The sequence below is a fragment of the Pinus tabuliformis genome, chromosome 1_1 (genome assembly GCF_031772625.1).
Source record: "Pinus tabuliformis cultivar Carrire ecotype Pingquan chromosome 1_1, CPIR1, whole genome shotgun sequence".
NCBI lineage: Eukaryota > Viridiplantae > Streptophyta > Pinopsida > Pinales > Pinaceae > Pinus > Pinus tabuliformis.
Window position 1 is genome coordinate 131,087,954 of NC_142297.1, and position 26,988 is coordinate 131,114,941.

Below are 26,988 nucleotides of genomic sequence, written 5' to 3' on the forward strand. Positions count from 1 at the left end.
GATAGTTGAATGATCTTTATTACCAGTTATTGTATGAAATATTTTTAGATTGCATGAAGAAAGAATCTTACCCCGGGTTAGTATAGATTAGATGTGTTGTTTTTGTTAGATTACAGTATCATAGAGTCAGTTTAGAGTTTAGAATTAGATTAGCTTGAAATTACCTTTAGATTAGCATCATCAAAAATCTACACACACACACACATCCTTTTAAATTGGGAAGTTGGTCCCATCATCCCCAGTCAGACCCGCTACACCAAACGGGCAAGGAGCTGCCAACCAGGTTCTGGACCGGGTGGGTATCCCCCTTGTTGTTGACCCGATTTCGGGGCCCTCAACAAGTTCTTAGGCTCTCATTTTAGTTTTAAGCCATGTTCAATCTTAGGTCAACAAGGGCTACATTTACTTTTACATGCTTAAGAGATAGTCTTTATGACATCATTTCTAAGAGATGTCGACCAAGATGGTAATAGTATTAATTTAATTTGAAACCTAATAAATTAGAAAATAAGAAAACTAAAATCTCTCTTGAAATTGAAATTTTCTTTTTACTAGTAATTGAAATAAATCATACTAAAGAAAGTAGCAACACATGCACATATCTAAAAGTCAATTTACGTCACTGTTTATTGTCTAATTTCCCTGAAATTTTGCTTGCTGCTTAAATGAACAATGCAACTAATTTGATTTTTGGCAAGAAAAAAAAATTATCAACAATAGAAGCAATGTAATGAAAAAAGTTAAAAACAAAATTACACAAGAGAAACTAATTTTCAAGGGAACCCAACTGGGAAAACTCTCTCCTTGTTGTGGTATTTTATTGATAGATTATACAAATCCAATAAAAGGAAAATTGCCTATTGAGAACAAAGTTTTTCTCCTTCTAACCTAGCCTAAACTTTCCCTAAACGTTACTTGATCACAAATCCAATCCTTTGCACATAAAAAGGTTTGAAATCCTTATGCACTAGCCTCTCTTCTTGGCTCCTAAACCCATGCACACATGGCCTCCTATTTTGTAGCACAAATGTCTTAATTTGTGCACACTTGGTACTTAATAATATGCACACCACAAGCAAGAATCCCACACAATTCTTGTGCACTTTCTCACAAACCTGTGAGTGATTGTATTTTCTCACAACCTTGTGCACAAAACAAATGTTTAATTTTGTGCATTCATCCTCCTTTCATGCTATTCGATCATGCTATAACTGGCAAGTTTATTTTTAGAACTCAGTCTTTTGATTGATTTGTTAACTAAGTGAAACTAATGCTTCTAACTCTTCCTTGCCACAATTATGCATTGAGGCTCTCATTCGTTTTTTTCCAAATATAAACTTGCACTTCGAGAGCCACATAATTGAGCCTCCAACTAGCACATGAACAAACTAACTCATCTTTTTCCATGAACTCGTAATTGAAAAAAGAACACATTGAAGTATTTCTTGACTAAGCCACATCTTAAGAATACCTTCACTCGCTATTATTTTCACCATTTTTTATTGTTGAAAATAGGAAATACATGAAAAAATTTAAACTACACCCTTCACTCACTGCTCCCCACTCTAAAAAATTGAATGAACTTCACTCACTGCTCCCAACTTTGACAAATTGAACAAAATAAAACCTAGACGCTTCCCTTCTCCTTTATATACTAAAAGGCACAATGAATTTGGACACATCCATGAAATTACTTCAAATGAAATATACCTAAACCTTGGATGTATTCTTGGTCTTGAGATTAATAGATTCAACATGCATGAAAGATTTTGTGAAATGTGAAATGTGGAGTTATATCACATTCTGTGAAATTTATGGCTTGTCTATTGAGACTTCCCCTCCTGTCTATTGATATTCACAGTATCAATATTACCTCCTGAGTTTTTAATATGGTCCTAACATCACGAAAGAGTGACAGTCCCTTAATGCAGTCTTGTGTTAATTTACTTGTTATGCTTTTGAGACATGCAAATACAACCAAATTAAGTGATCCATTAAATATGCTTCTCCAATGTCCACTCTTTAAGAGAGTATATCAACTATAATTGCATTATGACACTAGAAAGCAATTGTTAGGCGATGACTGCTAGTTCTAGATTTGCATGATTTAGTCACTAGAGTGGTTCATTTGATGGTAACTAGTGAAGCTCGTCTCATTCACCAGCAACGTTGCCAAGTTATTTTACATATTTTTCTTGAATACCCTCTTTGTGCCAAGTGACTGCAACAACCCTTGGATTTCTTAGTGATTCGCTATTTTGTACTAGTGATTTGCCACTTCGTAGTGATTTTCCATTTTCTACTAGTGATTTTCCATGATTTTACAAGATAATATAATCTCATGAGAGATTCGACAATATATATATATATATATATATATATATATATATATATATATATATATATATATATATATATATATATATATATATATATATATATATATTATATAATTAAAATCATCTTCCATTTTTCCTATGTATCATGGGGATTCACCCATTTATTATACATATAAATTTAGGGAGGTTCTTAAAATTTTCCCTGGACAAAACCTAAGAGAATCAATGAATAATAGAAAGACCAACAAGAGACAATGGTGGATAGATAGTGTTACTAGAACAACGAACCTAAGGATAATGAAGACATCATCAACCATGAAAATGAAAAAATAACTCTATTTCGGAGGAGTATTTAACATAAAATGATCGAGCTCGAGCATACCTTCCAACCCTACATCCCAAAAGAGTAGTTTTCGCGAAGGATAAAGATAGAATGAGCCTATAAAACTTAGGGTAGCTTTCATAATAACCTGACCCTTAACGATATAAAAAAATAAAATGGTTAATATACCAGGGTACCACATTCCATAGAACAATACGTGATAGATAAATGAAATGTTTGCGGAATATGATATTTAGGGGGACAATGTGGGAAGCACAATGGCCAACTAAAAAGAGGAACTCGTCCCTGTGTTGTGGGGAAACAACATGAACAACATTGGCTCATGCATAGGATGGAAAAACTACATAGTTGATATAACACAAGTGAACTAGTAGATGATAAATAAGAACCAAATTGTGATGTAAACCAGTACAGAGACAGATCTTCCTTAGAAACTAGAGAATCCAACATTGATATCCAGGAGAAGTGCAACGGATGGAACCATTCCACATTGGAAAGAACATCACAAAGGAGTCACCACCTTGAAACGTTTCCCATATATTTATAATGGGGTGGAGACGTGAAAGGATCAAGCGGATGGGAGAGAATATTAGAATGTGAAAAAACCACAAAAGGACATGTGTATTTCATGGCATGCTCTTTAACAGACTCATTAAAATCCATAATTATGTGCTCATGAATGAGTCATGCCTTATGTGTGTCAAGGCCACTTCCTTTGGTAACCAATCCTCCATGAGAGGTGAGCCCTAAAAATATGTGAGGGACAAAACATGTTAACAAAAGCAATGTTGTACTATAACCTGGCTGATAACATATTCCCACATTTAAAAGGACATGATGAGGGTGGGTGATCCTAATGTTGATGATGATGAGGATGCCATGCATGGATGAGACTGGGACAGGTGGAAAACATGGCTCTCTAACCTAGGTACACCATCCCATTCACCATTCGAATTTAAAGAATGTCAATCATGTTACCTACCTCGTTTGGGACCCTTAATAATACCCCCATCAGGGACAATTTCTATGCACATTGATTACCAAGATTTACTTACTTCTGAAGTTTTAGGCCAAAATTTTGTTTTAAGTGGGGTAGTGTGTAATTCCCGTTTTATATGAATTTCCCAACTATATTGGGAATTTATTTTTGGACTATTTTTCCTCATTATATCCCGTGCTAATACATATATTATTTATTCTTGTATGTGGATATGATGATGAATCACATGTTGGATGTTATTCGTTGTGTTTTCCATGTGTACATATACTATTTAGTTTTTTATGTGGATGTGATGATGAATCATATGTTTGGTCTAATGATGTGGTATATTTTTTACATACATTCATTTCTGCATGTAATTATGGTCACTTGATAATGGTACCAAATAAAGTATTAATGTTACCAACTAGTAGATCACTACATGAGAATCACGGTACTTATAAAAAATGATGACATGCGGAAGTGAATTTATGATTTATGATTTATATTAATTACTTGAATTTAAGTGATTTTGTATCGGTGCACTACAAGTTGAGGCGTTTCCAGCTTTCCAACATGTGTGGGGTATCACAATCAGGTTTGGATGAGTTTGGACAAAGACATGGACTCTTTAATGCCAAAATTGAATATATATATATATATATATATATATATATATATATAGATAAATATATATATATATATATATATATATATATATATATATATATATATATATATATATATATATATATAGTGGTGGAGAGAAGGAAGTTGGGATTGTTTTATAAGATGGGGAGTTCACATAAGTAATGGTGTGGGAAGCCTAATCCACAAAATTTAGCTACCAATTCCAAAATCAAGCAAAACAATTATAATGACACTAGGTATATTAATGCACCGGTTAATTAACTACATAAAAAGAGATTATGTTATGAGTTGGGTTTAATTATATAAACATATAAGTAAGAATTTGGAATTTTGCAACAACTATCTCAACCCCAAAAAGAAATTTCTATTTAACCAAATAACATTACTCAAATTGGTTTTACTATGAGCAACATTGAGTGGAGAATGTCCATTATTTAACTGTATGCTATGTTACCCCTTTTCTTAATTAAACATTAACAACAAGAGGCTTATATGTATATTGTTGTCATTATGGTGAAGCGATATTATTTATAAAAAGAATACTCTATGCATCCTATACAATTCATGTAATTATGGTGCACAGTTCGATTGGTTGATTGTGATGTTTTTAATAGCCGATTAAGATATTTTGATTTCCAATGAAATTTGTATTAAATGTGTCACCAACTCGAGGAAATATTTCCTCTCACTGGCCATCCACTTGTGTACCTTTTGATATTACAATGGAGTTATGGAGAGTTCAAATTTGGTAACCAACTTGTTCCCAGGCTTTGGAGTCATTCGTTCATTCTTCCATTCAACTAGGGTTTTGTCTCTGCAACCCACTATCATGGCATTGGGGTTTCACACTGATCCTGGAGATGTTTTCTTATAGGTAACCTTCAAAGTTACAGGAATTACGAATGTTACTCTCGGTTGACATGATATTGTGCTTCCTTCTAAGGTGTTATCTCTTATTGTTCACTCGGTTTGGACGAGGATTCTCAGGTTCCACAAGTAATCCTCGACCAGCAAGGAATGAAACCAAGTTGAGGCACTTCTCCAGTTATGAGAAGTACTACAATTTCTTTCCACAAAATATTTACAATTTATTACATATTTGTTCATCCTCTATTGTGGGTGTTTTCATTATAGGTTTCTAAGTTTGACATTGAATCTTGGGTTACCATGCAGTGAAAAACACTAAGCCGCCCACAACTAATCACCTTTACAGGTTATTTTTTCCCACTGGAACTTATGGGTTTGATTTTAACTATTATTTGGTTTTTCCATGATGAATTCCTTGTTGAATTGATTTCTCCTAACAACAATATCTTGGCTAGGTATGCACTTGGAATATTATGACTCCTTTCTACTTCCATATTCTTTCATTCCCTTTCAAAATTGAATGAGGGTTTTCAGGGTTTCCTTCCCCCAAACCTTGGGTTTCCTTTCAAATGCATTTGAGGAACCCTTCAGGTTGAAACTTTTCTCAGTTTAGCACAACTAATGTTTTAATATGTAGTAACGAACTACTACATGTTGTCTATTGTCTGGCTATTGTTGTACAATAGTAATTTAATTTTCCGCAGCTTGATATGCAACTATTGGTGTTGGATAGATTTCTTGTCATTATAATTTTATGTATTGGTTTTATAATTACGACCCGCGCACCGTTCGTTTTTATTTTGCAAAGTTTTAGTCTCCACTTGGAAAATTTCAAATACCTTAGTATCGGTTATGATATTGAGGGTTAAATGATATATAGATGATTTTTACTATCTCTTTGTTCTTCTTCGGTTGAAACTCTTAAATTGGCTTAATACTATACAGACAGAAAATAGTTCGTTTTGTCCGTTGTTATTCCTAGAGTTGAAGTGGTAATTATAGTAGAAATAAATATCTTTCCTGTAAGATTTCTTGTAATATATGTTGAATGACTTTGTTGATATTGGCACTAGAGTATTTCAATTTGGCTTGAAATGGTTGGTTAATTTTGTCTATTATGGCATGGTTCCAACAATATTTGGCTATCTGTATACATGTGTGTTTGGGTTAACATCTTAGTATTCATTTAATGGTTTTATTTACGATTATTATTTCTTATTCCTTTCCTTTGAAAATTATTGATGGTGGGTGGGACCTGGGTTATCCTGTACTTTCCCATCGCCCTAAGGTCTTTAGCTAATTATATTTTGTCTGGTTTCTAGACTATTCTTCGACCAACTTTAATTGTTGGTCTGAGGCATAACCAAAGCCCACACAGACCATACCCTTCAATACTTCAATACATTCTTTATGCTTCCGACATTTAAATTAGATCTTATCTATCTCGGGTTCTCCATATTTTCTCACACACCCATAACAGGGAACATATTTATTTATTAAAGAAATTCCAGAGAAATTTTCCTACCATAATTAAAAATACTTAACTCTTTTATTTTACTGTTAAAAACCCTCGATTATTTCAATACCATAATTTAACAAAATTTCTTCTATCTTCTGTAGCAACACTAACTGCCTCAAGAAATTCCATTCCTCATTCTTGCACAGAGGTTTCTGTCAAGAAATAAAATTCCCTTTCTTGTTATAACACAAAGGTTTTTGTAAAGAAATAAATTTCCCTTTATTATTTTAACACAAAGGTTTATATAAACGTAACAACATTCATTTATGATTATAACACAATGTTTTTCTATAAAAGAAACCAAGAAAGAAGTTAAACACCACAAAGGTACTTCATTGTCCTTATCCAATCTATCACGAAGATCAATCAGGAATAACCGGTCCACCCAACCACAATACTAACAATGGCGTCCAGTCCCCCACTAAGATTTCTCACCTCCAGATAGTTGTAGAAACCAAAATATTTGAGATAGGTTTTTTTTTGAACCTCAAGACTGCACCAATATAGTCTAGAACTCTCTACTCAAGGATATTTCCAAGGGTTCCACTAGCTCTATGTCCAGCTTAAGAACACCTTAGCCTGACATCATCTTGCCAACCTTCACAACGTCCTATGCAAGTTAACGATTTTCACATGTTTAGTTCTCTCAATCATCCAACCTTCATTTATCATTCTTGGATAGTTTTCCCATTCAGATGGAGTTTTACATCTCTAGGGAGAGAACAAAATAATTATCTCTAACCATATTGGAGGTTTGAAATTTCATTTTTTATTTTTAATTTAGGTCCTTTCCCATGACTTCCAAAATGTATCCTCATAATTCATTTCAAATTAAAATTATATTTTTTATCATAAAGTTTGACTAGGCCTCTTTCACTATGCCATGAGTAAAGTAAAAGTAACCAAAAATAAAACAAATATTCACAGCAACTGGGTTGTTACATCTTCCCCCCCTCGTTGTGCGAAACACCGTCCTCGATGTTTAGTCTGGCCTTTTGGAATAGGTGAGGATATGCCTTTCGCATGAAATCGTGTAGTTTCATTTCAAGTTCTATTAGTTTAGGTATACTCATACGATATGGAGTCCTTGATACAAGGGTTTCTCTTGTGACTAGCTTTGTGCTAAAGTTGATATCTATCTTAGGTGGCATCCTAGGTATTTCTTCTAGAAATACATCAATAATTTCTTGAATAACCAACAAGTTTTCTAAGGAAGTTATCTTGTCCTTAGAGTTTTTATAACCCACTTAAACGACATAAATTTTGTAGCCTTTCCAAATAATTTTTCTTAATTGGTTAGCAGTAATAGGTCACAATTTAATAGCTATTTTAACCCCTTGAATCTCTTGTCTAATGCCTTATTCTGTAAGGAAACTAGCATTGTTATCCTTGCAGTTCATGAAATACCAGTGCTTCTCTAACTAGTCCATTAACAATGTAAACTTTGAAACGGGAACTATAAACTCAAAATGGGAACTCTAGCCAAAAAACCCCAAAAAACATCAAAAACAGTGCTAAAAACGCAAAGTGTGTATACTGGAATGATGGTTTTGTTTTTTAGGGTCAATTTTGAACATGTTTTAAAAATGGCAGTGAAAACGAAATTTTCGTGCAAAAAAGACCCTGAAAACGAAAAGTGTTGATACTGGAACGATGGTTTTTTCTTTAGGGTCAATTTTCAACATTTTTAAAAAATGCTAGTAAAACCAAATTTTTATGTGCAAAAAACAACTGTTTATGAGGAAAAAAGCACATTAATGTTTTTGGTAGAATAACATTTTTCTTTCCTAAGTATAAATTCAACATGTTTTAGTAATGATCATAGAGATAAAATAATGGGATCTGAAATACATTAAAACTCTATTATTTTTCATTCACGTTGTTAAACATATAATAACATCACACTAAACATTGCTAAAATTTTAATTGTTTTCAACCATCACATTAAAGATACAAAAAAAATTGAAATTTTTTCAACCATAAAATTAAAAAACCATGACATCATGAATAAATTACATGACTAAATTAATCAAAATGTCATTATTTGTATATTGAATGAAACATACATTATATCTCTAATTTAATGCTTCATTGTAGATATTCTAAACAATAAAAATCATCATAATTAAGGCATATAATCCAACAACATAAAAATGACTCATAACTTCTGATTTAACACCATATGCAAATCAAAATTTTTATTTCAAGATATGATGCAAACATCACTTATATAAATTGTCTTAGACAGTTATTCAAAATCACTCATATTTTCTTGCACACCATCAAAATTCACATCTTCAGATGAATGACTGGTTGCAGGTGAAGATGTTCCATATTCTTCTCTTTCATCAACTAGTGCCCCATCTGAGTCCACATGCATGCCCACCATTCCAGGTTTCAAAATTCTTCTGGATCTATGACTGGTTTCAGGAGACTCCCATCTCAACACTGTTCCTTCTAAATTGAATTCATAAACAAGTATATCAACATCCTCCAACTTTAAGAGGTCTGTGCAATGACGATTTATATTTGTACCCTTTCTTTTTCTCTTTCTGCCAATTTTTTTGTCAACTACCATCTCTACCTTATACACACCATTGAATGGGTGTGTATTTGTGGCATACCAATGTACTTCAACACTTGTAACATCCTCATTTTTTGTAAAGACCTTTATAACCTTAGCAACCCAGAATGGATAGCCATTGGGATGTCTGTCTGCTAGCACTATGATCATGCTACCCTCCTTAATATCCTATACTGAACCCCTATAAAGGTCTTCCATGGCTTCACGTTGTGCACAAGATCTTCTAGAACCAATATACATCTCTCTTTCCTCTGCCTATGAAGATTTAATAATACCTTGAGATTGTTATTTTTAAACAATGTTTATTTACTCATATTCATTTGACACATTTTGTGGCCAAATAAATGGATTTTTCAAAGGTATATCTTCATTTGTTGTTGTTGAAATGATATCACTTTGATCATTGAAAAATGACTCCCACCAAACTGAATCAGCAATGTCAAAGTATTCATATGTATATCTAATGCATTTTTTAATTTATTCTAGGAAATCATAATAATTTATATATTTATTTTGTTTGTGTGCATTATGAACTTCACCAACTGATTGTAATAACAATATTTTTGATGCAAATATTGGATCATTTGGAATGAACTTCAAAAATTCCAGACCTGATGACAGTGCCCATTTTGTAGTGATTGAATACTTCTTGCCCCATATTAGTGTTTTCCCATCACTTTTTTTGATACGAAATTGATGTTGGAAGCTAATGTCATTAAGTTGTTCAATGAATTTCTCCTCACCATGCAATCCCAGAATAAACCTTCACATGTCAACAGTTTCTTCCAACACATCAAAAGTAGGCTCTGGCATGTATGATTTCTTAATACATTCAATTAATGATGGCAAGCTCCCAACTTCCTTCCTCCTCAATGTGATTGAAAAATGACTGAACATCTGATCAATATGGTCATGAGTGTGCCCAACAAGAAGGAAACCAACCTTTACCTTCTGAAAAATTCTCAATTCAACAAGAATGTTTAGATATATAAAAACAACTTGATTTTTGTTTTCACGACAAGTGTTGTCCAATTGTAGATACAAAACTTTTGGAAGATTACCAGAGCAATGAGAAAGCACATCATGAATTATGGTTATTGTCAGATTTGCATCATTATGAATATTTGGAGCTGTGAAGTACACCCTTGGCAACATTTTCCCATTGAAGACCATACATCCAACCAAGTGATACTGATTAAAATTTTCCTCCTGTAGAGTTTTGGGTTAGCGAACAAAATGTGGTAAAAGTGTTTTCTTTTGGTCCATACCATCAATTATCAAACCCAAATATTTATTCAGATTATCATAACACTTATTTCGATGCTTGTGCAGCTTTTTCCTTTCACTCGTTTGTTGTTCGCGATGCTCCCAAAGTTATTTGACAATTGAATCTACACAAAATAAAAGAAAGCCATTAAGAAATATGTTTTCATAGTTGATGACTATACAATTTAAAAAGTTAAAGTTATGAATGCTTACCTCTTTCTAACCCTTCACATTTGTCCCTTTTTTATTTAAGAGAAGCAATGTACCGCAAATCCCCATCCTTGTCTTCTTAGGATTATGAACATTGTTGAATTCTTTCTTCCATACCTTCACAAAATATTGATATGTAATAAACCGACCATGTCCCTCAGAACCTTCTGCATATTCTTTTTATAAGTTGTAGATTTCTCGTCTTGAAAAATTATCTAGAATATGTATTGTCTCTCTATTTGGCATACACTCTCCATACTTTGAAAACAAATCTTTCATCCATGACATTGCAGCATTTGATAATCGCCAAAATTGTCGTTTATGACATACTTTTGAATAAAATGTGGGATCCTTTTCCAAATTTTCTTGGATTCTCGAGAGACAAAAATTACCCATCGAATGTAACATTTTGAAAGCCTTTCTACAGATAAATAAAGACCCAATATGATAATCATAACCTGACAATGTAGATTGCGTGCACCCAAATAAATATGTTTCATGCTTTTATTCATTGACAAATATCTCTTCCTTTTCTCTAGTGCAATTTTGAAATCCATATGTTTCAAGCAATCTTTTTGACAACATTCACTTGAAATGAGAGTGCTGATAGAAATTATTCTCATCAAATATTCTACTCTACCCCTTGTATAACTAGAACATCCTGGATTGATACAAAAAGGTCTGCACCTACTCCTCGATACAATATTTCTTGGAAACATCTCCATCATTGGATAATCATTTGTATAAGAATTTTCATCATCATTATGAGGAATATTATCCACACTATGATAAGATGTGCTTTTCAAATACTGACTTGGAGGATATTCTTCATCTTCCCCTTCTTCAGTGCTACTATCATAGTCCTTAGAATTTGGACTAAATGGAAAATTTGACTCGAGGTTTATTGGACATTCTTCCTCATGTTCATTGTCAGTATTGCTCTTATAGTCCACAGAATTAGGAATACGTCGAAAATGTGGCTATTTACTTACTGAAAATGCTACATTCTGTCCTTTTTCACTGCTACTCTCATAGGACTTAGGATTAGGACTAAATGATTCATCCTGTCCTTCATCACTACTGCTCTCATAATCCATAGGATTAGGACTAAGAGGACACTGTGACACTCCATTCTTTTGAAATTTTTCATCATGCTCTTCATCACTGCTACTCTCATAGTCCATAGGATTAGGAATAAGTGGACACCGTGACACTTCATTCTTTTGGAATTCTTCATCATGTTCTTCATCACTGCTCCTTTCATAGTCCATAGGATTAGGACTAAGTGGACACTGTGACACTCTATTCAGTTGAAACTCTTCATCACTATTGCTCTCATAGTCCATAGGATTAGGACTAAGAGGACATCATGACACTCCATTCTTTTGAAATTTTTCATCATGCTCTTCATAAATTTTGCTCTCATAGTCCATAGGATTAGGAATAAGTGTACACTGTGACACTCCATTCTTTTTAAATTATCCATCATGCTCTTCATCACTACTGCTCTCATAGTCCATAGGATTAGGACTAAGAGGACACCATGACACTCCATTCTTTTGAAATTTTTAATCATGCTCTTCATCATTGCTGCTCTCATAGTCCATAGGATTAGGACTAAGTGGACACTGTGACACTCCATTCTTTTGAAATTCATCATCATGCTCTTCATCACTATTGCCCTCATAGTGCATAGGATTAGGACTGAGGGGACACCGTGACACTCCATTCTTTTGAAATTCATCATCATGCTCTTCATCGTTGCTGCTCTCATGGTCCATAGGATTAGGACTAACTGGACATCGTGACATTCCATTCTTTTGAAATTCTTCATCATGCTCCTCATCACTCTTGCTCCCATAATCCTTTGGATTAGGACTAAGTGGAAACCATGACTCTTTATTTATTTAAAATTCTTCATCCCATCTTTCATCAGTGCTGCTCTCATAGTCCTTAGGATTAGGACTAAGTGGAAGAATTGACTCTCTATTCATAGTGGAAGAATTTTCATTATATTCATCAATACGAATAAAGTTGTTATGCGATGAAGATGTTGATGCTTCACAAAGCGAAACCTCACTATCAGAACAATCCATCCCTTTCAAATAAAAGAGGTTGTATGATACAAATGCAGATTTCCTAATGATATTATATAGCTTAAAGAATGCAATTTTCCCTCCAAAAATTTTCGCCAAAATTTTTCCCTCCATTAATTTATTCTACAATTTATTGAAAAATTTCAACTAATCTTTTTTTTATGAAATAAATTTTAAAATTTGAATTTGTAAACTAAATCTTTTACCAAAATTAACTTAATAGTTAAACTATATAATATTTACTAGACAATTGAATGTTTTTTAAAATTTTTATAATAACTTCTAAAACAAATCAATCCCACATTCATCGTGTTGTAAAACAATTCCATAATATTTGCTTTATCATAGTTTCCTATAATCGCCATAACAAAATTAACATGTTAAATTTTTAACAAATTAATCCCACATTAACCGTACGGTAAAACATTTCCATAATTTCACCTATATAATAAATTTCATTATCACTATTACTCACATCACATCAAGGTTTTCCAAGGTTCATTAAAAGACTTGGAGCGAATTTGTGGGGCAGCTACATTGCTATCAACAACATATTCAACGGAGGATTCTCGCATTTGAAAGGTTAGTTAATTTTTATTCTTTTCAAATTTTAAAATTAAATAAGTTTAATGAAGCTTAACTTTTTTCTTTTTAAATTCAATTTTTTTATGGGCCAAATTTACCCACTGCGTTCGCAGTGGGCATGGTGGGCCTGGTAATGCTCACAGCGGCCAAATGGGCCCATGGGTTAGGGCAGTGGGGCTAGCTACCCGACACACTGTCCCACCTTGGCGACCCAACGACCCGTGAGGGTGGTGGGAAATTTTGGGAACTACCCCGCCACCCCTGCGAGTCGTTAGGTAACGGGGGTGGGACGGGGGGTTGCGGAATCGTGCCACCCCACCCTGATAGCTGAAAGGCCCGCGAAGGTGGCAAGGAAATTCACAGAATCACCTTGCCACCCCCATGGGCCATTGGACCGTCGGGGTGGAGCGAGGGGCTGCAGACAGCCTCCGTCCCACCTCGGTGGCCCATTGACCCATGGGGGTCCCAGAATCTCCCCGCCACCCCTGCGGGTTGTTGGGCTGCTGAGGTGGGGCAGGATTGGGGTTTGGGAGGGTGGGTAGTTGTTGGGCCGCCAAGGTTGTCTAGGGGGACCGGACCCAATGGTCGGCTCAGTTGGCCGACTGATTTTGACGGTGGGGCGGCAGGGCGATGTATTTTTTAAATCCTTTTTTAATTGTTATGATTTATAAAATTAATTATCATTTATCGTTTTCATTGTTAATTTAAGTTATTTTTTTTGTGATTTACTTATTTATATGTCTCTTTCTTTTAGGAAAATGGCATCAAAGAAGATTTTTGTGAATGTTTCTAGACCCAAGACTATTAAAAGTGGATTTTCAAAAACAATTGGTGAATGAACCCCACCTGAGTTGATGGCTACAAATATTTCAAGTGCCTCAAATGATAAGAAGATGATTTCATACTGGAAGAAATCAAAAGAAGTGAAAGTTCTATCAAATGCCTGGTATGTGAAAGAAAAACAAAGCCAAAATGTGCATATATATCTATATGTTGATATACCTATTGATAATGGAATTTATGAGGTGATGGGAAAGGTGATAGATGTGTGTTCAGTACCGGATAGTGAAGTTGTTTACATACTTACAAAACCACCCAAGTCACACGAAAGGATTAAATACAAGTTATAATATTCAATGTATGACACAAGAGAGGTATCTACAAAGTTGTATAAATAAATCGTAAATGAGATGACACAAAATATTGTAAGTATTGTTATTTATATTTGTGTTTTGCATTCTTGTAATTGTCTCGCTATATTTTTATAACTTTGTTTTTATTGACATATGATATTTTTTTTTTGTAGAATTTTGTTGAAAGTTGTTCAATTAGGTTGGGAGGCATTCATTTCATAGAGCCTGATATTATGAAAGTTGTCAGCAGTTTCTACCCAGTGTCAAAAGAAGTTATGGAAAACAAGAAAAATGTAGTAATTCATGATGCTACAAAGCTACATCCAAGGAATAAAAAAAAGACTCTAGTGGATAAATCTAGCAAAGGTAGACAAGTTACTTTTGAATATGAGGAAGTTGAATCTGGCAGTGAAGAATATGTTGTCGTTACTGAGGATGAAATTGGAACTGAGAAGAGCCGTAAAAGACCAAAAGTAACAATGCCAAAGAATAAATCTATTCTAGTTAATGATGGGAATGTTATGAGGAAGAAAAGTAAAGTTGAACATTTTGAAGTAGTCATTACCAATAGTCAAGAACCTAGTGAACCTTCAAAAGAAAGCAGAGAAATCATTACACCAAGAGCTGATTTAGAGGATGGCATTATCAAAACAAAAAAAATTCCATTCGACAGAACTTGACAAAGAGAAACTTAATTGAGGGTGGTTGTACATTTCATCTTAATGTCATACAAATTTATAAGGCAAGTGAAGGACAATGTAAATATGAAATCAGAAAGCCACACCATCTACATGCTCACAACTTGAAGACATTGATGAGGTACAATCCATATGTTCATGTGGTTAATTATGTGCTTCTTATTGATCCAGTTTAAGTTCCCAACAAAGAAGAATTTTATAAGTCAAAATGTTTTGAATACAATTATTATGTGCTTGGGGGGAATCATTGTTGAGATTGCAACAAGATGATGGAGCTTAGTGAAAAGAGTCGCCTTCACTAAGTGGGTCCGCAGGCTATTTTTGGCGCAAGTCTATTTTTAGACTATGTCTGTTTTTAGACATATGGATCATGTCTATGGATTGCAGGTTGTTGTTTATGGATGACTGGTCAAGTTGGGAAAAATAGATGGACTTCTATTTTTTATCAAAGCGTGATTAATCACAGTGTGAGTGATCAAAGTCTATTTTTAGACTGGTTGTCAAAAATAGAAAAGTCAAATATTATTGTCTCATAATAATATTTGGACTATAAACTTGATCTTATTCTCTTGGAGCACTTCAGTTTGAGCTACAGTGGTGGCACATGTAGCTGTCAGAAGGAAATACATTTTTCTTATGAGTCAGTTGAGTTGTTGCATGCATGACTTCAGTTAGAACTCAATCAGTTGAGTTTGGTGGAGTTGATGGAGTTGTGTTCAGTTTGACTTAGCTAAACTAGTTGTAATTAGTCTAACTGCAAATAGACTAATGATGAGTTGTTAAACTAATTATTAACTCATGATGCAACTAATGAATACATCAGTTAACTCAGTTGCATGTCATTGCATGTTCAGTTCAATAGGGACAGGTGGTAGAGAATCAGATTGCTATCAGTTGTGACTATATTTGTGCACCAGATCTTGCACAATCAAGGGATTGAGTATGCCAATGAGTTTGCTCACGTATTTGCCTAGTATTGTAGCCTTTTCTCATGTCCAACAAAGTGTGAGTGATTATTTTGAGGTGAAATACGAGTTTGGTAAGTCATTCTCATCAATTCTTGAGCAGGTATTGAGCAGTGGAGGCAGGCAAGCAGTGGAATAGATTTGGAGATCAGATCTTAGCTGTATTGTGTGTAACAGGTGGAGCTGGTACTGGATTGCTTGTGATAAGCATTGTGCTTTGTAATGTTACATGGTCTCAATCATTAATATACAGATAGTGTGGGGTTTTTAGCAAGATGCTTTCCCCGGGTTACATGCTGTGTTAATGTGTGAATGCTCTTGATGTTTTATTGTTATTGATGTTGCTATATTGATGATCAACGTAGAGGAGATTATGTATTGTGTATGTATTCCACAATAGTACATGATCGGGATAATCTCTATTGAATATGTGTTACATTATTCAAAATTTCTACATGGTATCAGGGCGAGCTAGATAATTGTAGAAAAAGTTTCTACATGGTATCGGAGCTGTTGATCATCAGATCTACTATTCAAGAAGTGTTTACATTCTATTTCTTCAGGCACAGTCTGTAATCGGGCCAGGTAGCCTCTGGATTCATCCTTCCTTTAGAAGGTGAGATATTCGGTGAATGCCTATACAGTCGATCTCTGTATGAGAAATATTTTGTTCTCACGAATTTTAGATCGGAAGCGGTTGAGTTGGAGCTGGTGGAATTCGAATTTGCCGCAGTGTTGTTGAAATGTCTTTCAACGGATTGCAAATGTTATTCCAAAGCAAGAGCGACCTAGCGCTCAAGGATAAACTCAGAAACAATAAAGGTGAGAATGGATCTTCATCAAAGGTATATGATGAAGAGAATTGCGCTTTGGTTGCCAAAGCAAAGAAGGGAAGAACAAGAAAGCTTCTCATTCCGGTGCGAAAGGCAAGAAGCAGGAAATGTCCAAGGTGAAGTGTTTTCACTATCACCAGCACGGACACTATGCCACTAATTGTCCGTAGAAGAAGAAGAACAAGCAGGGTGCTGAATCTTTAGCAGGAGAGGCTCTAGCCTCACAGATTGAGCTTGATTTTTCATTGATCGCATGCTTGGTTTCAAGTGTGATGGGATCAGTGTGGTTCTTGGACAGTGGTGCGTCTTTTCACATGACGGGAGATAAAGATTTGTTCTCTGATCTGGAGGACAAAGATCTTGGAGTGCACATCGAGATGGGCGATGATGGTAGATACAGTGCGACCGGTATCGGTACCATTTCCTTTGAGAGGGAGTCTGGTAAACCCTTCGTATTGAAGGAAGTCATGCATTTTCCAGGATTGAAGAAGAATCTTATCTCAGTGGCGATGTTAGAAGACAAGGGGTATGATGTTGTTTTCAGCGAGGGAAAGGCTTTCCTGCGCAGCAAGACAATTGGTGAGACCCGGAAGATAGGGGTTCGAGTGAGGAACCTTTATCAGTTACATGTAGATGGATGTGCAGCAATGGAAAGCAAGGTAGAAGGATTGGTGAGCCGGGATGATGGCGAGTTGGGGCACAGAAGATTGGGTCACCTTCACCATGGAGCCTTGAAGATACTGCAGCAGATCACTACAGGGCTTCCTAAAGGCACACTTGCGCAGTAAGATCAGTGCAAGGGGTGTACTTTGGGGAAGTTTGTGAAAGCCACCTTTCACGAGAAGGATAGTCGCGCCACGATGATCCTTGAGAGAATTCACACAGACATGTGTGGACCTTTCTTAGTTGCTTCGATAGCAAAACACAGGTATTATGTGATTTTTGTTGATGATTTCTCTCGTAAGTGCTGGATCTTCTTCATGCAGAAGAAGAGCGAGACATATTCAAAGTTCTGTGAATTCAAAGCACTGGTCGAGAAGGAGTCGAGGAAGAAGGTGAAGGCTCTTAGGAGCGATAATGGTGGTGAATACATCTCGGACGAGTTCAAAGATTTCTGCAAGGCAGAAGGGATTCGCAGAGAGCTCATAGCTCTCCATAACCCACATCAGAATGGGGTAGCTGAGCGGAAGAACAGAACGATCGTGGGTGCTGCACGGGCAATGTTGCATGATCAGGGCCTACCCCTTCACTTATGGGCGGAAGCATGCAATATAGCAGTTTATGTGCAGAACCATTGTCCTCATAGGATACTTGGCATGAGTACACCCGAGGAGGCTTATTCTGGTAAGAAGCCTGATCTTTCTCATTTGAGGATTTTTGGTGCTAACATTTACATGCATGTGACGAAGGATGCCAAAAAGAAGTTGGAGCTGACCGCAGAGGTTGGGATATTTGTGGGGTACACTGATACGCCCCACAACTATCGTGTGTATTTGCCAGACAGTGGTAAAACTATTGTGCGACGGGATATAAAATTTCAGGAGGAGAAAGCCATGAAGTGTTCGCTTGAGAGGGAGATACACTTGCATGCAGATGAGGAGCTATTAGTTCCTAAGGATGAGCTTCAGGACCTGGATCAGCCACAGGACGAGGTTCATGGAGTGGAAGAGACCACTCATGCAGCGCCAACCATCAGAGGGCGAAAGTGCTTGACAGAAGCTGAGCGACTGGCTCAAGATGCAAGAAAGTTGTAGGACCACCTACAGCCCAACGCAGGCAGAGACAGTCACCTGATCGGTACACTGGATACATGGCTCTGATGAGCAATTGTGTTGTGGCTGAGCCATCCTCTTTCGAGGAAGCTGTGGAGGATCCCGCATGGGTAGATGCCATGGTGGAAGAGTATGATTCTATTGTCAGAAACAGTGCATGGGAGATTGTTCCTAGACCGGAAGGGAAATTAGTGGTGAGTTGGAGATGGATCTACAAGGTCAAGAAGGCAGTTGACATGAGTGTGGAGAAGTACAAGGCAATATTTGTTGCTCGAGGCTTTTCACAGATTGAGGGGATCAATTATGAGGAGACCTTTGCACCTGTTGCAAGGTATTCTTCCATACGGACGATTCTTGCTCTCTCAGCGCAGATGGGAAGGCACATTCATCAGATGGATGTGAAGACTGTGTTCCTCAACGGAGTCATTGAGGAGGAGGTGTACATTGAGTAGCCCGAAGGCTTTGAGGTCTTCAGCAGCGAGTCGCATGTGTGCAGGCTCAAGAGAGTGTTGTATGGGTTGAAGCAAGCACCACGTGCTTGGTACACACGGATAGACAGCTATTTCATAGGACTTGGATTCTCCAAGAGCGAGGCGGATCCTAACCTATACCAGATTGTGGTGGAGGGTAAGTTGCTTATCATTGTACTGTATGTTGATGATTTGATTCTAACGGGTGATGAGCTGTTGATACTGTCATGCAAGAAGGATCTTGCTACAGAGTTTGAGATGAAGGACTTGGGCCTCCTTCACTATTTCCTAGGATTGGAAATATGGCAGCGCAGTGGTGGACTGTTTGTTTCTCAGGGCAAGTATGCTTAGGAGATACTGGAGAAGTTCAACATGCATGGCTACAAGCCTGTTAATACTCCTCTTCCTGGAGGTTGGAGGAAGGAGGATGCCACTTCGGGAGAAGAAGTGGATGCCACTATTTATCGACAGTTGGTGGGGTCGCCGATGTATTTGGTCAATACACAACCTGATATATGCTATGCAGTTAACCAGCTTTCAAAAGCTATGGTTAAGCCTACCAAGCTCTTCTGGAAGGCGGGCAAGCATGTATTGCACTACTTGAGAGGCACATCGGGATATGGTTTGTGGTACAGACAGGAGGATGAGGTGAGGCTATGTGGCTTCACGGATGCAGATTGGGCAGGGAGCCCAATGGACAGAAAGAGCACATCAGGAGGGGTCTTCAGTATTGGATCGACAGCAGTTTCTTGGTACAGCAGGAAGTAGAGATCCGTGGCACTCAGTTCAGCGGAGGCCGAGTATATGGCAGCAAGTTTGGCTGCATGCGAGGCTATATGGATGAGGAAGATCCTGGTCGGTTTGTTCGGTTCTCATTTGGATCCTACTGTGATTTACTGTGATAACTAGACTTGCATTAAACTCTCGGCTAATCCTGTATTTCATGATAGATCTAAACATATTGACATCAAGTACCATCATATCAGAGATTGTGTGCAGCGGAGGATCATGTTACTTTCGTACATTCCAACGGAGGATCAGGATGTTGATATTCTGACGAAGGCTCTCACCAGGAGAAAATTCAAATACCACTGAGGCAGGATAGGGGTTGCTGATAATCCATATCTTGTCGAGAGGAAGTGTTGAGATTGCAACAAGATGATGGAGCTTAGTGAAAAGAGTCGTCTTCACTAAGTGGGCCCGCAGGCTACTTTTGGCGCAAGTCTATTTTTAGACTATGTCTATTTTTAGACATATGGATCATGTCTATGGATTGCAGGTTGTTGTTTATGGATGATTGGTCAAGTTGGGAAAAATAGATGGACTTCTATTTTTGATCAAAGTGTGAGTGATCACAGTGTGAGTGATCAAAGTCTATTTTTAGACTGGCTGTCAAAAATAGAAAAGTCAAATATTATTGTCTCATAATAATATTTGGACTATAAACTTGATCTTATTCTCTTGGAGCACTTCATTTTGAGCTACAGAGGTCGCACATGCAGCTGTCAGAAGGAAATACGTTTTTCTTATGAGTCAGTTGAATTTTTGCATGCATGACTTCAGTTAAAACTCAATCAATTGAGTTTGGTGGAGTTGATTGTGGAGTTGATGGAGTTGTGTTCAGTTTGACTTAGTTAAACTAGTTGTAATTAGTCTAACTGCAAATAGACTAATGATGAGTTCTTAAACTAATTATTAACTCACGATGCAACTAATGAATACATCAGTTAACTCAATTGCATGTCAGTGCATGTTCAGTTCAACAGGGACAGGTGGTAGAGAATTAGATTGCTATCAGTTGTGACTATAGTTGTGCACCAGATCTTGCACAATCAAGGGATTGAGTATGCCAATGAGTTTGCTCGCGTATTTGCCTAGTATTGTAGCCTTTTCTCACATCCAACAAAGTGTGAGTGATTATTTTGAGGTGAAATACGAGTTTGGTAAGCCATTCTCATCAATTCTTGAGCAGGTATTGAGCAGTGGAGGCAGGCAAGAAGTGGAATAGATTTGGAGATCAGATCTTAGCTGTATTGTGTGTAATAGGTGGAGCTGGTACTGGATTTCTTGTGATAAGCATTGTACTTTGTAATGTTACATGGTCTCAATCATTAATATACAGATAGTGTGGGGTTTTTAGAGAGATACTTTCCCCGGGTTACATGTTGTGTTAATGTGTGAATGCTCTTGATGTTTTATTGTTATTGATGCTGCTATATTGATGATCAACATAGAGGAGCTTATGTATTGTGTATGTATTCCGCAATAGTACATGATCAGGATAATCTCTGTTGAATATGTGTTAAATTATTCAAAATTTCTACAATCATTATGTAGAAACTCAAAGCCAATTGATGGAGGAATATCCCAATAACCCATGTTTTGAAATAATGAAATGTATCATTTATGTTGGTTTATCAAATGCAAAAGCAAAGTTAGTGGCATGGGATCATAATTCAGATAATGAATATAGGATGTCTTTGACTTTCATCCAAAGGGTTAGATTTATTCATAGTGAATTTGAAGAAAAATGTGGTGGGGATAAGCTAAATGTTACTGTATATTTTTGAAAGGAATGTTATATGGAAATAGGCTATCAAATTGAAGAGAAAATCAATTCAAAAGGTGGCAAAGGCGGCAAAGTTAGTGATTTATTCAGAAGTGTTGATAACATTTTCCAATTGGAATTTAGAACTCGAGAGATATGGGAGTTGATCAATGATATTTTTAGCATGTAGAGGAACATTGGCATTAAAAACCAGAAGGTCAAAAGGTCTAAACCATTGATATGTAACAACAGTAAATCAGGTTCTGAAATGAAGCAACTTCTAGAAGATATGACTATCACACCTTGGAGAGCATTGCAAGGAGTGAAGGATGAAAAACTTATCAAAGAAATATTATTCAGTGTGAGGTCAGGGGAATTATCATTGGAGGAAATGTCTGAGGAATTTCAAAAGTAAATTTATTGATTTATTTTTGTTTCTTTCTAGATTATAAGTTTCTTTTAAATATAACATATTTTTCTTGGTAGTATTGGTTATACATATCATTATATTAACTTTTTTAACTTTATCTATGCAATCACAAAGTTTACATGAAAATTCAAGAACAAATGGTTATATTTTTGAATGAAGATAGTTTGGATGATGTTGTATGCAACTATCCAGATTCAAGTTCTGCATCAACATTAATATATATATATATATATATATATATATATATATATATATATATATCTATATCTATATATCTATATCTATATCTATATCTATATCTATATATATATATATATATATATGCATTTAAAAAGGTATGTTGATTTATACATTCATTTTTATTCATCTGTATACTATTTTCAATTTCTAACTTACACATATTTGTTTATTTTATAAAAGATGAAGAAGGATGCAAATGGAGAACTAGATAGTTTCAGAACCTTTATTGAAAAATTAAAATCGAAAGACTGAAGAAGCGACATCTTAAGAATGTTGAACTTGATCCAAATCTTACTCATTTCATTTGGAATGGGCATGACACTATTCAATATCAAGTAATACATGGCGACTGTGAAGACATTGCTAAACTCATACCTAAAAGGGATTATGCCTTAGTTATTGCAGATATTCCCCATGGTTTCAATATTCCAAACATTGACTATGATAGTGACCCTTACTTATCAAGCTCTTAGTAAAGTGGTTGCGGGATTTCTAAAAGTCACATCATCACCATTATGGACATTTGTGACATTTCATTCAGACACACAATTGGCAATTTTATTGTCAAACTTCAAGGGGAAAACAAATTCAAGGATGTAGTTTACATGGTAAGACATTTAAAATATATATTTGATTAATGTTAAAAAAATCATTTATGTACAATTTAATTTAACTTTTACTATTTCATGTTACAGGAAAAAGTCAAATCTTCTTAAACGTGAAGATCAACCATTTATAAATGATTGTGAGTTCATCCATATTGATATTTGGGCAAAAGATGTTAGCTATATGGCTATGATTTTTAATCAGATAGATGGAAAGAGTCATAGCCAAATACTAACTTATGATGTTGTTGTGAGAAAACTAACATATGAAGACAGAAGCAATAGGAGAGATAGTTTTAACATTTATCAAAAACCATATTTATTGATTAACTATCTTATAGGCATATGTTCAAATGAAGGAGATTAGGTTCTGGATTTTTTTTCTGGCTCAGGTAAGTTTTATTATATGGAATTGAATTTCAATATTTTATTTCTTAATTTATATGTCATTGTACTAATTTACTTCATTATTTATTTTGTGCTTGATAATTAGGTACAACACTAGCATGTTGCCTTCAAAAAAGAAGAAATTGCATTGCCATTGAAAAAGATCCAATACAGTGCAATTTTATTCAGCAAATAAGTAATGCTCTTCAGTTTCTTCCAGATGCAATGCAAGAAATTAGGTTGAAGAAAGGGGAATTTAGTGAATCACGTGTGGCAAAAAAGGCAAAGGAACCCCAACCACCATTACACGAAATGATTGGAAAGGCATACATTGGGAGATTTACAGATATCAAAGATCCATTAGAAGAGGAAAATGAAGCAGAAAATATTGTGGAAGAAGGAAATAATGAAACTCTAGAGGGTGAAGAGTTTGGATTACGTGACATTGTTGATTAAATTTAAGCTATGCATGGAAATCAGGCTCATTTTTTGTAATTATTAATTAGTTATACTTGTAATGTTTTGGCTTTGACATTTTATGAGAAGAATAAGCACTCAATTAAGGTTGTTATAGTTTCAATATTCGTATTATGTGATTTTCACATTAATTTTTATGTTAATCACTATTTTTTGAAAAAAATAGTGATTATTATTATTTTTTGACATGAAATTCTAAAAAAAAACTATTATTTAACCATTTTTAGTTAAAATTTTCCTATAAAAATTGTGATTTTGATATGTCATTTCTAGCAAAAAACTACAAAAAATTATCAAAGTGTGTAGTTTTTTAGTTATATTTATGTTGAAAATGGTTATTTTTATGTCAATTGTTAAAAATTATGTTTTTTTTAGAGACAATTATTTCATGTGGATTGGAAAATTAATTAACGATGTATAAATATGTAGAATATCAAAAATTCAAAATATCGACCTTCTTCTTTAAATATGCAAGACAATAAAAACCTCACTACAAAAAAATAAAAATAAAATAAAAATAAGAAAATATCAAGAAGAAGACCACTTCAAAAATTATTAAATTTAGAAAATAATTATTTACATTTCATACATTAGAAAATTTAAAGTCAAAAAATAGGTCTTTTAAAAAAAGGGCCTGATGCAGAACTACCACTTTTTTAAATCAACACGAAAATCACTACCATTCTAAAACGTAATGTAGATAAAAAAAATTAAAGTGCCAAAAACTATGCCTTAAAAAAACATGTGCATTTTGCATCACCCCTTTTCAAACTGGGGTCACTTTTTTGCTATCTCTACAAAACGGGTAACAATATTAGTTTCCGTTTCAAAGTTTACATTTTTCATTCCAATCAGCACATCATAGGATCCTAAGGGTAATATGTTTAAATACACTCTAATTTATTGTCTTGTTATTTCAACAGGGTAGTTCCCTATCTTGGCAACCACCCTTCTTTTGGCTCCATTGGCCAATTTCACTAACAAATGGTTTTTGAATTTAATCATTTTGACACAATTCTACAATTTTCAGACTGACATGACTCAAACTTGCACCTGGATCAATTAAAATAGAAACATAATGATTAGATATTTTACCTTGACATTGTATCATCGTAGGTTTATATTCATCATGATCATCGTCTAAGGTTTCATTAATCCTTGGTATGTTATTTGCCAACTCATCGACTGTAGAAGCTTCATGTATGTTGGAAGCTTGCTCTATTCATATACAATGTGGGAAATGGTTTTAATAATGGGGCTCTCCACATCCTCAGCGTTGCAAAGGAGGTTTTTTTCGATTGACTGGCTTCTAGTTTACTTGCTACTTCTGTTTGGCTTGTTTTAGTTTGAAATCCAAATTTTTGTTGATTCTTTCTTAAAAAATTGATCTATTGTTTTCAGTACACATTTTGTCCACTAACAAATTTTGCATTTTTATCATTCAGAAAACTCTTCAGTCCCTTCTTCTTTAACCCACTTCTACCACCTTCTCCCTTCTGCTTCATTTGTTGATAGAAAATTTGGGTTTTTCAAATTCCCTCATTCATTATTTTTAGATTATCGAATTCCATCTTCTCCTTCATGAAGATAGGTAAACTACTAATGAAACACTGCACTTTATATTTCCCCTCAAAAATTTATGGAACACACCTTAGTAAGGGCATAAACTTATTTACAAACTCCTCCATAGTCAACTAACCTAGTCTTAAATTGTGAAACTCATTTTCTTTTTCATTGTCAAATCATTCGATTAAGTATTTATCCTTAAAATATTTTTGAAAGTCATTCCAAGTTATCTCTTGTTCCTCAATTCCCAAAGCCATTTTGATTTCTTCCCACCATAGGGTGGATTTACCTTGCAATTGGTAAATTTCCAACCTAGCCTTTAAATTATTATCATATTCATAAATTTGAAAATACTTATTCATGTTAATCAACCAAGCCTCAACTGCCTCTTCGGCTTCACCATAAAATGGTAGGGGTTTTATCTTTTTGAACTCTCCATGAAGTTCAACATTCTGTCTCTTGGCCTCCTTGTCACCAGAAGCATTAAAAGACCTTTCTTCATCATCATTTTGTCCTCCAAATTCTTCATTACCCTCCCTTTATTGAAATACTTCAGTTTTGTTCCCATTATCAGCACTCGGGTTTGGATCCCATTGATTCTATCTATCCAAAAAAAAAAATCAATATTCTTTCTTGTTCTTTCCCCTCTTTCATTATCAAATATTAATTTAGTCATTTTAGCTCACAGTTATTGAATTGTTTCCAACAACGATACATTATCTTTCCCATATTCCTCTCCCAATTGCACCCGCATCTCAGGATTAGTTTTGTTATAGGGTGCACCTAGTCATGTCAGCTGTCTTGTTCCTCTCTACATCTCGTCTCTTACTCTGTGCACATGAACATATTGGTTACTATTTAGTTACCTAATAACGCCATAGTGTTGAATCTAGGCTCTGATACCACTTGTCACAAGAACTATGTTGACCCCTCAAAAAGAATCTATCTAACCAAATAACATTACTAAAATTGGTTTTACTATGAGCAACATTGAGTGGAGGTTGTCCATTATTTAGTTGTATGCTATGTTACCCCTTTTTTAATTAAAAATTAACAACAAGAGGATTATATGGATATTGTTTTCATTATGGTGAAGAAATAATATTTATTAAATGCATACCCTACATGCCCTATACAATTCATGTAACTATGGTGCACAGTTTGATTGGTTGATTGGGATGTTTTTAATATTTTGATGCGAGAGCACTCAGTGGCAAACATGGACCAAAGAATGAGAACAGAGGAAAGTTTGCCTTAAAGCAGAAAATTAGATTTAAAGCAGATAAAGTAGAATTAAAGCGGATAAAGGATACTTATCTGTCATGCATGTAGAAAAACAAAGGATAGGATCGATGCTTCCAATCTAACACTCTTGTATATATATGTGTATTGCGATAGGGGTGATATATCTGTTCTATGAGGTAA